Genomic DNA, 13,892 nt, shown 5'->3' on the forward strand with positions numbered 1-13,892 from the left:
TTCAGTCATGTCTGACTCTTGTGTCCCCATCTGGGATTTTCTTCACAAAAATACTGGAGTAGTTGTTTTCTCCAGCTCAATTTACAGATGAGGAAACTAAAGCAAAAAAGGGTGAAATGGCTTGTCCATGGTAACACAGTTAGTGACTAAAGCCAGGTTTAAACTCATAATTTCCTGACTTCAAGCCTAGCAATCTAATCACTATCCCAGCTAGTTGCCTTTATATAAGTTGTGTGTGTGTGTGTGTGTGTATGTACACACACATATATACACCTGCATGTATATATGCATATAAGTATGCATACAAATATATGCATATGCATAAATGTGCATATAAATACGTGTGCATTGACTATATACACATGTGTGCATTGTACATATATACATATATGCATATGTGCCTGCAATCTATATCATACTTACAATACATATATAGCAACATGCATGTACATGCATATAGGATATATTATATACTACATATATTATATATACATACACAATACATATATACATGTGTATATAACACATATAACAACATACGTGTGCACACATATATTTTATTTCCAAATAGCTGATGTACTTAGTATTATATAGATATATGTTATATATTATATGTATTCTTTATCTTCTATATACACATCTATTGCAGAAACCTGAGAACAAATAGGAACCTGGATTATTTCTTCCCAGAATATCTATACTAACAGAGGCAGGGAGATGAGCAGCATGGTTTCTGGAGGCCCCTTGGATCAATGCTTGCCTTATTGGTCAAAATAAAGAGATGAATCTCATCATGACAGTCCAGGCAGGGGATTCTTCACCTTCCCTGTATCCCGGATCCCTCTGACAGTCTAGTAAAGCACCAGGTCCTTTCTCTGGATGTTTTTAAATGTTGAAAATAAAATATACAGAATTACAAAAGGAAACTAAAGATTAATAAAAACAAAGATTTAATTTTTCCCCATCCATGTTACCAAAATTCCTTTTTAAAAAAAATCTACCCATGAATCCTTTCAATTCTGTGGTTGACTTCCAGGTTGAAACTCCCACAGCTTCGTGGGCCATGATGGCCAGTCCTCTGGACTTTTGTCTTGCCACTGGACGGTGATGGCTCTGAAAGAGAGAGTAAGGCTGATGATTTTGTGCAGTTCTGCCTCACTTCACCCCAATTCATGTAAGTCATCACGATCTATGATGTCATCAGTCCTCTTCAAAAACCGGGACAAACCACAACAGGTTAAGAAACCCTGCTGTAACGTACATGTACACATACAAGCACACGGCCCAAAGAAACCTCTCGTGCCCACAGAGAAGTAGCAGCAGGGTAGGAGACTCAAAGCTGATCCAATTATCAGCTCTGTTTCGGGGGCAGCTCCAGGGATAGCAGGGGAAAAGCAGAGGCGGCAGCAGCAGCAATCTGCATAGACAGAAGTCAGCTTGGTCCAGAGCCCGAGGCAAAGTCAGCCTGGGGCAGCAGGTGGCACCATAGGGCTGCCAAGTTGGGGCCACCAGAGCAGAGGACAGGGGAGCGGAGTCCTCCAGTCCTTAGACCTGGGCATACCAGCTTTATTATCCTTATGTAACTATTACCATTGTATATGACAGGACTTGGGGTTCCAGAGGAAGAAGCTGAGATGGATGAAATAGGGAGGCAGGAGGAGATTGAAAAATGATCGATCAGGAAAAAAAAAGGAGGATATAGGAGAAGATTGAGATGGAAAGAGGGGGAGATTAGAAGAGAAGAGAAGGAAGACTGGCGTAGGAAAGAAGGGGAGAGAAAAAGAAGGAAAGAAAAGGAAGTAAATGCAAAAGGAGAAAGGGAAGGGAAGAGGGGGAAATGGGGTGGGGAAACGAGAAGAGGAAGATGACAAGAAAAGGGAGAAACTAAGAAGAAGGGGAGGTTGAGGTGAAGAAGACATTGAAAAGAAAGGAGAGATGGGATATGGAAGAATTGAAGGGGCTAAAGGGAGACAAGAAGGGGCTAAAGGGGGCAAGGGGACAGAATGACAAGAATGAGATGGAAATGAAAAGGGAGAAAAAGAAAGACAGAGTAGAAGAAAAGAAGAGAAGAGTGAGGGAAAAGGGCAGGGGAAAAGATTGGAGAGAAGGAAGAAGAAAAGAAAAAATGTACGGAAAAGGAGGAAAGAGAATAAAGGGACCCAGGTCTAATTAGGGATTGAGGAGACAAAAGGAAATGTAGAAAGAGATCTGATTCTCTACATCTCTCTTCTGCTAGGGTTCTCTAAGATGCGGAGCACAGCTACAATTCCAAAGATGGAGGCTGATTGGCCTGGGACCAATGCCTTTATTAGAGTTGGAATACATAGAGCAATTGTATGTAAATTTTTATGAATGAGCATGCAAATATATATTCCCTTGATCATCCCAGAGAGATGGAAGGAGCATTCCTCCTCCAGTGGCAGCCCCTAACTTAGCTCAGGCTTGGCAAACAAACCAAGTCCCCACATGCAGTTGTCAATCTCACCAACATGGAAACGCCCTACCAGACACCCACATGGGAAAAACAATTCCCAGCAAGAGCCAGGTGACAGCAAGGCGAGGGAATCCTGGGAAGGACAGAAGGGAGTCCAGACACTAAGCACAGAATCAAATAGGGCAGAAGCTACTTGGTCCAGTCTTGTCGTGGACAAGGACCTCTAGTTTTCCCCGGAGGAAGAGGAAGACAAAACCATTAGCTGGACCTACTCTAGAAAAGTGGCCTCCCTGAGGTGGAGACTAGTTAATTGTTTTCCTAGGCTGGGTCAGCTCAGCACTGAGACAGTAAGACAACAAGGTCAAGGAAACAAGGGCAGGGAGGTACCTTAGTTTCCCACTTTGGAAGCCACTTCCTTTAATTTGTAGACCAATGAGTCAAAGTATCCTCCTTCTCTGAGTAAAAGTCATATGCTAAGAATTTTAGAACAAACCCAGTTAGGAAGGTTAAGCTCATTCCCTGCTACATCAAGTAACTCCTTTTTATGTTTCCTAAATAGATTCATCTTAAGCTTCACATACTAATCTAGTATATTCTGATTCCCACTTTGAACTTCACTTTCCTCATGTGAAAAATGAGACAGTTGAACTAAGCAACTGAAATCCCATGGTTCTTTTGTGACCAAGACATAAAACCAAAGAATGTTAGAGTTAGAAAAGATCTTAGAGATCCAACTCTTTCATTTAACAGATGAGTAAACTGAGGCTCAGAAAGGGAAAATAATACACATAGGGAATTTGTACCCCTTCTCTAGATGAAAACACCATGATCCTTCTTTCTAGTTTGTTCTGTCTTCTTCCTTAACCTTTTCATCATCTTTCAGCCCTGTCTGCTTTCCTAATATTTCTTTCCTAATAGAAGACCCACAATAAATGACAACCCTTTGATTAGTTTTCTTTTGTCCCTAATCCAATATTCTTATTGTGTTTTCAACAAAGTTCACTCTTTCTTCTCTTCCTTCTCATACACTTAATTGTACAAAGATCTCCCACCTGGCCATTGTAAAGCATTGCTCTTCTCCAAGGCTAGAAAATTCACTTGCTCACATGGGCCCTGCCCCCCTCACCCTTCCTACTCAGAACCCTACTCCAGCAGGAAGTTTTCCCTAATTTCCCATTCTGCTGGCCCCCATTGCCTCTCCATACTCCCCTCCATAGTATTAGTCTCTAGAGCCTTATGCAGCTTCTCCAATTTCTAACATATCTACCTATCTTTCACTGAATCTACAGCCTGGTATATGTGTCTCATTCCCTTTCTATCAGACCTGCAAGTTTCTGGGAGTATTTTCTCTTACCTTTGGGTCTCTACCTCACCAGTGCATAGGTCAGAGTAGGATCTAGGATATGAGCTACCCACTCAAATTTATCTCAGCCCTACCTGATTCCTCAGACCAGCTCCTATTGCCATTTGGGAAATGGAGCTTCAGCAGAGCCTCTGGCTGGCATGCAGAGACAGGTAATTGGCAATGGTGGCTGAACAGCCCCAGAGGAAATATTCATGGGGAGGGCTGGCTTGATAGTCCAATGATAAAGAAACACTGTGTTGACATGCATTTCCCAAAGTATCTTTAATCCCCCTTACACACCAGGCAGGGCTGGGAGGGGCAGAAACTCCTGGACTGATGATGTCAGGGTCTAAACCCTCCTTGTGGGGTCCTCTGGGAAGCCCCAAGGCCAAAGCATAGAGCAGAAAATCTAGATTTGGAGTCAGGAGACCTGGATTTGAATTCAGTCTTTGGCCTTCCTAGCTATGTGACCCTAGACTCAGATTACTCATCTATAAAATGGCAGACTAGAAAACATCTTATGTCCAATTCTTCCCTAAATCCTATGGTCTTTGGAAAGACAGTGAACAACTAGAATAGGTCTATATGTTGTTATTGTTGTTATTCAGTTGTTTTCAGTCATGACCAATTCTTCATGATCCCATTTGGAGTTTTCTTGGCAGAGACACTGGAATGCTTTGCCATTTTCTCCTTCAGCTCATTTTATAATTGAAAAAAACTGAGGCAAATAGGATGACTTAAGTGACTTGCCCAGCTAGTGTCTGACAACAGTTTTGAACTCACAAAAATGAGTCTTCCCAACTCTAGACCCAGCATTCTACCAGCCATTTAGCTAGTCAATATAGAAATATAAAAAAGTATTAAATTGTACATCACAAATTCTTATATAATAGTCCTGGTGTTGGTACAAAGAAGGGCTGATGATTGTGGGTTGAAAAGTAACTTAAGAGTTAGTAAAGAGCTCAGTGAGAACTAATATTGAGAGTAGGGGAATGAGGGCTCAATGGGGGTAGATGAGGGGCAGTGCAGGCATTGGAAACAGAATATGGAACAGAGACAGCATAGCCAAAGTCAAGAGTGGAAATTGAGGCAGGGAGGGTGGGGGGGAGAGGAATGGCAACGTATCAGAGACAAGGCTCCCTAGAAAAGGGAACTGAGTCTCTTCTTGTCTGTCCCAAAAAAGATCATAAAAAGGAGAAAAGCACCCACATGTGCAAAAAAGTTTGTAGCAGCCCTTTTGTAGTGACAAAGAACTGGAAACTGAGTGGATGCCCATCAAGTGGAGAATGGCTGAACAAGTTAGGAGATATGAGTGTAATGGAATGTTATTGTTCTATAAGAAACAATCAGCAGGATGATTTCAGAAAGGCTTGGAGAAATTTGTATGAATTGATGTTAAATGAAGTAGGTAGAACCAAGAGAACATTGTACATACCAACAAGATTATGTGATGATCAACTCTGATGAATGTGGCTCTTTTCAACAATTCCAATAGACTTGGAATGAAAGAGCCATCTGGATCCAGAAATGGGACTGTGGGGACTGAATGTAATTCACAGCATAGTATTTTCACCTTTTTGTGGCAGGCTTGTTTTTTTTTTTTTACTTTCTCATTTTTTTTCCTTTTTCATTTGATTTTTGTTGTCCATGATAAATGTGGAAATGTGTTTAGAAGAATTGTACATGTCTAACATATAATGTTGATATTATTTTATTGTTTAACATATAATGTTAATATTAATATAATATAATTAACATGAACATATAATGTTTAACATAATATAATCACTCACTGTCTGGGGAAAAGGGGGAAGGGAGGGAGAAAAAATTTGGAACACAAGGTTTTGCAAGGGTGAATGCTGAAAGCTATCTTTGCATGTATTTTGAAAAATAAAAAGCTATTATTTTGAAAAAGAAAGAAAGACTATGAAAAGAATCCTCCATTTGAAGTCACAAAAAACTTCATTCAAATCCTACCCTTAATACAAATTAGCTGTATGACCACAAACAAGTTCCCAAAAGTGGGAACACTGATATGTTGTAGTATCTGCCTTCAAGGCTAGAGATAATATATGCATGGAGATAAGTAAATAATTAGAAAAGTTTAAGTGCTATTAAACATCAGCTACTGATATTATCATCTTCTTCATGAATTGCTGTATGGAGTCTAGTAATTTTTATTTTTTTGACCACTTTTGTGATTTCATCAGTATACCAAGCTCCCAGTGAGGAACTTTCTCACTCAAGCCAGAAGAGGTCATTTTTCTGCAATTTAGTCTTATAAAGTGCCTTGGCGCATGGAAAAATTAAATGGTTTGCCCAGAATCCCACAAACATGTCCAGACTTCAAGAATGGCTCTCAGTCTATTATTGCCCCTGTGTCTGTCACAGACTATTGGGTAGTGGGGTGTCAACTGATGACTTTGCTATTTTATCCTTCCCAGGATCCTCCCTCCTGAGGAATACCTCCCAGTAGGCCTTCTTCCTGCAATAGTCAGTTTCAAGCAGTAAAGATTTATAGACCTCTTACAATGTGGCCAGAATTAGACTAAGCAATGAGAGGGAGCCAAACAATATTAAACTTGAAGAGCTTGCTATTGAGTTAAGGAGATAACATTTATTATAAACGTCCTAAGAATGGCCTCTATCCCCTTTTGCCCTCATCCTGCCCCCACGTATAATTTTATTTAGTTTGTAACAATATTCTAGCCTATTGAGTTATATAGTGTCACCCAGTTTCCATGTCCAGTGCAGGAACATTTTTTCAGAACTTGGCTCAAAGCATGCTACTGTTTCCATGAGCCTGAGGAATGTTGCCCAGATCCCTCTGGTTCAGTTGGGTTTGCTATGATTTCTGTGGGTTCTTTGCTTTATATACTTTGCTGGCACATCTCTTGTCTAAATAGAATTCAGTTTTCTCCTGAGCAGACACTCCTTCAGTTTTCAGAAAAACTATGTGTTAGACCTTAGCCCAGACTCCAAGATGCCAGAAAGCCCTTGTTTTCCTTCTTTGCCTACTGAATTCATACACTTCCTTTACATTTTCAAGGCTTCCCTGGTCTCTCCTGAAATACTCTTCTCCCTCAGATCTCATTCACTGTTTTCTTTGCTCCTAATGCATTTATCAAGCCATATTGCATGTTATAGTCACTTATATATGTCAGTTAATTGGTGCAGTGGATTGAACTCTAGGTCTGGAGTCAAGAATATTCACATTAAATTTAGCTTCATGGGGCAGCTAGGTAGTGCAGTGGTTAGAGCACCAGCCCTGAAGTCAGGAGGACCTAAGATCAAATCTGGTCTGAGACACTTAACACTTCCTAGCTGGGTGACTCTGGGCAAGTCACTTAACCCCAATTGCCTCAGAAAAAAAAAATTAGCTTCATACCTACTAACTGTGTAAACATGGAAAAGTCGATTATACTTTGCCAACCTCAGTTTCCTCAGCTGTAAAATGAGGATGATAATAGCATCTACTTGTGAGGGTAATTGTGAGGAACAAATGAAATAATATTTGTAAAGTACTTAACTGGGCAATAATAGATGCTTAATAATGTTTGTTTCCTTCCTTCCCCCATCATTGTTTAGTCATTTTAGTCATGTCCAACTCTCCATGACTCCATTTGGGGTTTTCTTGGCAGAGATACTGGAGTAGTTTGCCATTTTACTCCAGCTCATTTTATAGGGGAAGAAACTGAGTGCAAACAGGGTTAAGTGACTTACACAGGAGCAGATGGCTAGAAAGTGTCCAACACCTGCTTCAAATTCAGGTCTTCTTGACTTCAGGCCTTGTTGCTCTTTTCACTATGCTTGTTAGCTACCCCTTTTCTTTTCCCCTACTAGACTGTAAGCTCCATGAGATCAGGGATTGGATCTTATTCTCCCTTTTTTTTTTTTTTTTTTTTGCTGAGGCAATTGGGGGTTAAGTGACTTGCCCAGGGTCACCCAGCTAGAAAGTGTTAAGTGTCTAAGGTCGAATTTGAACTCAGATCCTCCTTACTTCAGGACTGGTGCTCTATCCATTGCATCATCCAGTTGCCCCTTGGATCTTCTTTAAAGTCTGTATCTACCCCAGCCCTTTGAAGAGTGCTCAACATACAGTAGGTGCTTAACATTTATGAAATTGAATTCTTTAATGATGCACGTGAAATAGGCAGCTAGCACAACGGATAGAACTCCAGATCTGAAGCCAGGAAGAGTTGAAATCTGTCCCACACATTTACCAACTGCGTGGCTCTGAGCAAATCCCTTAACTCCATTTTTCTCAGTTTCTTCATTTGTCAAATGAGGTGGAGAAGGAAATGGCAAACTACTCCATTATCTTTGCTGAGAAAACTCCAAGTGGGGTCACAGAAAGTCAGATAATAATTGAAATAACTGAACAACATCACTACCACATGAAATAATTAAGACTCAGAATAGGTTATTATAACTGCATAATAAAGTGCAAAGTTATGCATTACAAATCCCCAGAGAGGAAATCCAGCTGAGTATGGTCAGTCATTAGAAAGTGAGTAAAGAGCTCAGTGCTGGTGTGTTGGACTGGCTCTTTGGAGGAAACTGAGCTCAGATCAGCAGAGAAGGGGAAAAGCTACTTCAGGCAGGAGGAAAAATAGGGACCCAGGTGTGGAGCATGGAACCAGGGAGTGGCTTCATAATAACAGCTCACATTCATACAAGATTTTAAGCGTCACAAAGAAGTTTTCTCATGACAGCCCCATGAGGTTGGGAGAGCTAGACAGCCTCGGAGATGAAAAGAAAGTGTCAGAACAAGACCCTAACTCAAGATAGCCAGTAAGTCTTCCACTTCATGATTCAGGAGAAAAACTGCAGGCACAAAGAGCAGGAGACAGAAGGTTTCTAATGAGATTTTGGGGACTTCTACTCATTAGTGTATCCTCTCCCCTCTTGAATACAGGGACACACCTAAAGTCCTTTCCAGCTCTGGCTTTCTGTGACTTTCTGACCAATGCAAGCTGATGCTTCTGTAAATTGAGAATTCTCCAAACAATTGCAGGTCCTGACTCTGGGGGATTCTATCTCAGCAGGACATGCTACCATTTAGACAGAAGCTGAGGTAACACCCAAAAGGCAACCAACCTGTTTAAACCCTGAAGCACTGAAGCATTAATATCTCTGTCAGGTTGAAGGGAATATGGATTGGGAGGAGAGCAAAGGTAAGGTGCTTCTTTGTACAATCCCTGGCACACAGCACGCAGTTAATCCCTATTGGTTGTACTGAATTAAACAGAATGGAATTAAAACATTGATGGGAGAAGCAAGAGGGTTGGAGACTCACAGAGAAACTGTAGATTGTCCTTTGACCAGTCCAGAAAGTCTTCTTAGCACCACAGTATTTCAAAAGCCGAAAATGATGGGAGAGGCGTATTTGTTTAGCAAGTGTGAGGAAGGCAGAAGACACACTGCACATTCAATAGATACTCAAAGAAGGGAAATGAAAAAGTAGCTAATAGCCACATCAGGTCCCCAAATTTGAAGTAGAAGACCCAAACTTTAATCCCACCTCTCTTCCCCTGTCCAGTTTTTAATTTTTTCTGTTGGAAAATGAGGGGTTTGGACTAGATCAACTCTAAAGTCCTTCCACCTCTTCTTTTAAACACTAATTTAACAGTGATAGAACCTCAGCCAAGTTTCTTCATAGGGTTGAGCATCCTCATCTGTAAAATGAAGGGTTTTAAACAGGCAGGATGATCTCAAAGATCCTAAATCTAAATCTGAAATCATATAATCCTATGACTTTGTGACATCTCTGCCTTCCCTGACACACCCCTGCCTCCAGGAAGGATGATGGTAACTCCCTTCACGCTTTTCTTAGAACTCCACTGGAGGGCAAGAACCATGGTTTACTTACCTTTTTATACCTTTCCCCCTCCCACGCACCCCAATGACACTTCTCAATGGTTTGCACATTTGTTTTTGTTGTTTTGTCAATTAGTCATGTCCAATTCGTTATGATGTTTTCTTGGCCATTATGTGAGAGTAGTTTGCCATTCCCTTCTCCATTTCATTTTACAGATAAGGAAACTGAGGCAAACAGAATTAAGTGATTTGCCCAGTGTCACACAGCTATTAAGTATCTGCAGTTAGAGTTAAAACCAGGCTTTCCTGACTTCAGGTCCAGTACTCTATTCACTGAACCATCTAGTCACCCAAGTTGCACATAGTAGGTATTTAATAAATGTTTATTGAATGAATGGATGGATGGATGAATGAATGAGTGAGTGAGTGAATGAATGAATGAATGAATGACAAAAGAAAGGAAGACCTTCTAATGGGGAATGCTCCTCCTGTTCTAGTTCCTTTGGCCCATCACATTGTGTTGAGCACCTTGCACCCCCGGGGACCTATGGCCTTGGTGGTCAAGAGAGATTTCTATGACATCCTCACTTCACTATAATCCCAGTCCATTCCTACCCATTTCCAGAAATGGAAAAGTGATGTTTACTTGCTTTCTTCTGTTCAACCACAGAACAGACCACAATTATTAGCTGTGTCTTATTCACAATGTTATACATAGAATGAATGACAGCTTTTTCAATGCATGCATGAATTAATAGATGAATGTGTGAAAGTGAATGAATGACTAAGTGAATGAGAAGGTCTGATCCTATAAGTGCTTCCTTCCTCCAAAAATTATTTTGTAACTTTGCATTTTCTTTTTATTTACATGTGTACATATTGTACACATATTGTAACCCTCCTCTTTCCCTTCCCCACACTGGTTCAGAATATAAGTACCTTAAAAACAAGAATTATTTTGTTATTTTTGTGTCCCTACCACCTAACACGGTTCTTTCCACATTTTAAGTGCTTGATAAATGTCTTTGGGGTTGCAGATCAGTGCTCATGTCAGAACTACATTCTTCAAAGCTCTCCCCTCTCTGGACCCTTAATTTCCAATTAAGTCAAATGAGAGATAGCTTGCGCAAAGTTTGCAAACCTTAACATGTGCTATCTATTGTTATCTTTGGTCATTCTCATCACAATCATTCCTATACAATCATAACTTCTCCCAGGACTGGATTGAACCTTAAAACCTTACTGCATTCATCTGAGGCTGGCAAGGGCTGGACTAGCTGGTTTCAAAGGTCTCCTTCTTTGCTATCAGACTTCTCCTCACTTAGATGAATCTCAATTCTCAGAGAAGGAAGATCTGCCCCATACCACCCAATGTCTACTCTTAGGAATAGGAAACATTTCCTTAAATTTAATCTCAGTCTCTCATATCCTAGCATCAGCCAATTTCCTCTGATTTCATATTCTCTTCAGGAAACAGAGGAAAATGAGGAATATGAGGAAGCGGTGGCTGCTTTTGAGGATCCTCCTTCTATGTGAGATCAGAGCCAGGAGGGATTAAAAAGGCTCCTGTTCCAGGTTTCTGCCATACACCTGCCACAGATCTTAGCAGGGTTAGAGGGCCTGCCAGCTTACTCCTCCCCATGAGCTCATGGGTCACATTTGCCAAGTTGCTGGCTCAGAGATCAGGTGCAGACAGCAATGTCTGGGCAGAGAGCCGAAGAGGAGAAGAAGGTGGCGAAAAGCTATGGAGCCCAGAGGGATGGGAGGGGAGGGGCAACATGGCGGTGGTTAGGAGGGGTTCACTGAATCCTGCTCTTTGTAAATGCACATTTTTCCTTGGAGAAAATCTCACTCACCATGACATGAACATATATGTATATGTATACATATATATATAAGTATATATGTGTGTGTGTTTTATTATTCATTTATTATATATCTTATTATAAGCCAGGACTCTCAGTTAAAGGCTCAAAGGCTCCAATGCTCAATAACAAGATGGGTAGGTTCCATCCTAGAACATTAGACATTCACTGGAGTCTCTTTTAACTCCTTTAACTCTTTCCATGATTCTGCAAATCTTCCATCACCTCAAAAGCTAAACAGCATCTTATTGGACGGTCTCTGACTAGTGGCTGACCTTTTCTGTCCCTTCTGAGATCATGAGATCATCGATCTAGACTTGGGGAAACCCTCCAAGATCATCCCATCTCTTCATTTTGCAGATGAAGAAACTGCAGATAAAGAAGATGCCCAAAAGAGTGAAGGGACCTTGCCAAAAGTCACTAATCCAGTAAATTGCAGGGATAATTTTAAAACTCCAATCCTGGGACTTTAGATCCTCTTACCTAGTAAGTTCAATTTAATACTGCTTTCAATTCTCATCAAGAGCAATCCTATGGGAAGAGAAGACTGCTTGGTGGCCATTGTGCTTATCTCTGTTGCTCTTCTTCTTTTTACCAAGAACTTACATTTGTATAGCACTCAAGCTTTTACAAATCACTTTCCTCACAATAATTCTTTAAGGTAGGTCATGCAAGTCTTTGGGTTTGAGAGTTTTTTGTGGGGGATTTTTTAGCAGATGAGAAAATTGAGGCACAAAGTATCTAAGGTAACTTTCCCCAGCTAGTAAATGATATAGATGAGATTCAAACCAAATGTCTTGACTCTAAATCCAATGTCCTTTTTACCATAACATGATGCTTATCTTAAGGGCCTCGATTTTCTCCCTTTCCAAAGAGGAAGATGGAATTTTCACATTGTCACACTGCTAGTCCAGAACTCAATGACAAGTTGGAAAATTTTTTTTAAATCAGGTTAAGCTTGTTGAGCATGAAGCTTTAGGGGAAATGGCTAAAGATAGTCATTACTGAACCTTTATACACTGAGACCCAAAGTGCCACTTATGATGTGAGCATCACCTAGGAATAGGGACTGGAGCAGAAGAGCAAATGATCAAATGAGATAACATATATGACATGCATTGCAAAGTGTGAAGTGCTAGAAAATGCCAGTTATCATAAATATTATTATTTCATCGGTTTAAAGAATATTTGTAAAAGGTTTTGAAAATCTTTTAAAACTTCTTCTTGTTCAAATACTTTCAGCTGTGTACAACTCTTTGTGATCCATTTTTTTTCTTGTTACAGATACTAGAGTGTATTGTCATTTCCTTCTCTAACTCATTTTTCAGATGAGGAAACTGGGGTAAACAAGTTTAAGTGATTTGCCCAGAGTGACACAGCTAGTAAATATCTGAGGCCAGATTTAAACTCAGGATGATGAATATTCCTTATTCCAGGCCCAGCATTCTATCCACTGTACCACCCTACAAAGTATATGAATACCATTATCATTATTATTATCATTACTTCATTTATTTAAGGAACTCCCAGATAGAAAAATTCCTCTACCAGTACAGATTGGCATCCTCTCTGTTGCTCAGAGCAGTTACTACCTAGAGCACTGAGAGGTGGAATTTTTTGGCCAAAGTCACACAACCATCAAGTACAGGGACAGGACCAGAACACAGTTCTTCCTGGTTTTTGAGTTGAGTATTTTTACATCATACCATCTCCCATTACATAAGCATCAATATATACAAGAGTTGCTTTTATGTGAGTTTAAGGGTGAGCTCCCTCGGAAGGAGCTATTCAGTTTGATCTAAAGTGACTTCTCCCATCAGCTCAATGATACTTCAGCATTCTCTCTCACTGTCCCCAGATCAAAAGTTGCCAGAACCATTCCACAGTCTTTGCCCATTGTTTTGACAACAGTTGACATCCTGAGAAATATCATCACCAAAAGTCCACAGGGAAGAAAGGAAGGAAGGAAGGAAGGAAGGAAGGAAGGAAGGAAGGAAGGAAGGAAGGAAGGAAGGAAGGAAGGAAGGAAGGAAGGAAGGAAGGAAGGAAGGAAAAGAGAGAAAGGAGAAAGGAATTCTTTCCACCCTCCCTTCACCAGCTACCTTTCCTCTGTCCTAGGGAATCTAGAAATTGATCTCTAAGTCACACTGCCATCATGTCAGATTCATGCACCCCCACATTCTCCAGGGTAAAGTTTACCTGATTAGGCCATTAGGAAGATCCTGGGACAGAGGATTATATCTGCGTTCTGTGGTTTTCTTCAAAGGTTCTGTTCTATCTCCCAAGCTCGCAAGTGTCTCTCTTTCCTCAAGTGCAGCCCCTCAATTTGGTAATGTTGGAAATCTGCTAGAGCTAAAATAGTCTTTAGTGAACATTTAGTTCCAGGAGTGTGCTAGTATATATTTAACAGCCAGCTTTGGGTGTGGGG

The 13,892-nt window shown here is 40.6% G+C and overlaps 1 long non-coding RNA gene across 2 annotated transcripts in view; it reads right to left on the bottom strand.

Annotated features, from left to right (window-relative positions):
* Positions 1-571: 571 nt before the first annotated feature.
* LOC127563959 (uncharacterized) overlaps positions 572-13,892 on the bottom strand; it is a 53,379-nt gene continuing 40,058 nt past the window's right edge. The window contains exons 2-3 of one of the 2 annotated variants that reach the window (XR_007954161.1): positions 1,002-1,113; positions 572-875 (exon numbers count right to left, since the gene is read on the bottom strand). This is a non-coding gene — a long non-coding RNA (uncharacterized LOC127563959). Of the gene's footprint in view, positions 876-933; positions 1,114-13,892 lie in introns of those variants that run through there. The other variant, XR_007954160.1, reaches the window with a different exon arrangement.

The sequence above is a fragment of the Antechinus flavipes genome, chromosome 5 (assembly GCF_016432865.1).
Source record: "Antechinus flavipes isolate AdamAnt ecotype Samford, QLD, Australia chromosome 5, AdamAnt_v2, whole genome shotgun sequence".
NCBI lineage: Eukaryota > Metazoa > Chordata > Mammalia > Dasyuromorphia > Dasyuridae > Antechinus > Antechinus flavipes.